We start from the raw sequence: 1,662 nt of genomic DNA, 5'->3' as shown, positions 1-1,662 counted from the left end.
ATATGTGGTTCGACAATAGCTCTATATATATGACCGGCTAAGATTTCCAAAAAAGTGGGGACAACTTTTCTCCAAACTTTTCCAATATTTTTCTTTCTATGGATGGGTTGGCTTCTTATAGATAGATGTTAGCCATGGGATATTGGTGATTCATTAGGTACACATTAATTTACAGGTTGTTTGTTTCCTTCTATTTTTTCCAGTGCTCCTATTGGCCACAATGTTCTTGTAAGGCATTATTCATTGCATAACAAACATTTAAGTTAACTTGATTCATAAAAAATTCCTATTTGGAGTCATACTCTTTAAACAAAATCATATATAACTTTGGAAGAGGAACAGTGATCTATATATAAACCATTTTTTATTCTTGATCCAAAAAAACACAACAGCTATAGCATCCCAATGAAAATGTAATCATATTCAAAGGGGTCTCAATTCAAACTCTTCTATCTAAGTTTAAAATTATGAAATAATTTGGGTAAATAACCTATAACAATTAAAAAAAAATATATATGAATTTTAATAGATTATGTTCATGAAGTGATAAAATATAATAAGCTAAAGTAGGCATGCTTTTTAAGAAAAATTCTCATAATTTTTCATGGATTGTTTGTTCGAGGAGCTTTATTTAACGACTAAAATAAAAAAAAAGAAGCTAAAATGCATGTATTGTAAGAAATCTAAGGAGGATATATAAGACAGATTCTCCCAAGAAAATCCTTGTAAGTGTAAGCACTAATTGGGAAATCCGCAAAAAAATACTTGAAGTCACACTTGCAATGAAGCATTGATGAATCGATAGCTTTAACTAACAAGAAAGACCCCATAAAGCCAAGTGGTGAACAAATTCTCAATTAAAGACCCTCAAACACTAATAAAAGAGCCTCAAGGCACATGAATGTAATTTCACACAGGGCCCTCCTTAAAAAATATTCATGATAATAGGTGATAGATAAAGTCTTCATTCATTCAAAAATCTCATAAGCCCTAAACCTTATAGGGTTCAAGGTATTCATCATTTAAAACCTTCAAAAATAAGCTTCAAAGTTGTAGAATTAAACACTTAATTTCAAAAATGGTGCAATGCTTCTTGCTACTTATTTAAAATAATTATCATGATAACTAAACATTCTATTATTATAATATAGGGATCTCATACAATCTCAAAGATTTCATGAATGCCTACTCTCCTATTAGAGGGAAAGGGAGCAATTCCTTAAAACTTTTATCCAATATCACAATGAATCTTGCAAGTTTTAGGGGTTTTTCGGTAGCCACTTTTAAGCAGGATTAAAGCTAAATGTTGCCAAACTGCAAAAAACTGTGACGTAAATCCAGGAGGCTCTTAAATTTAGTTTTGCTTCTATTTTGCCTTAAATTTGGGATTTATTGAATCTCGTAGAATGCCGGATTTAGAAAAGCTAAAGTGTGGGGAAAGTGAGAGATTTATTAAATCCTATTAAAATTGTCAAATATTTTTTTTTCGAATTTATTAGGAGATACTTATTAACATACAAAATAGTTTTTAAAACTTAATCCCTTCAAGATTTAGTAAATTTGAATTTACAAGATTTACTAATTTCTATTGAAACTAAGGGTGCGTTTGGGAGCTTATTCACAACGTGGAGTTTTGAAAAGGCCTTCTTAAAAACGTCATTC

The sequence above is a fragment of the Phalaenopsis equestris genome, unplaced genomic scaffold, assembly GCF_001263595.1.
Source record: "Phalaenopsis equestris unplaced genomic scaffold, ASM126359v1 Scaffold000293, whole genome shotgun sequence".
In the NCBI taxonomy this organism is placed as follows: Eukaryota; Viridiplantae; Streptophyta; class Magnoliopsida; order Asparagales; family Orchidaceae; genus Phalaenopsis; species Phalaenopsis equestris.
This window is presented reverse-complemented; position numbering follows the sequence as displayed.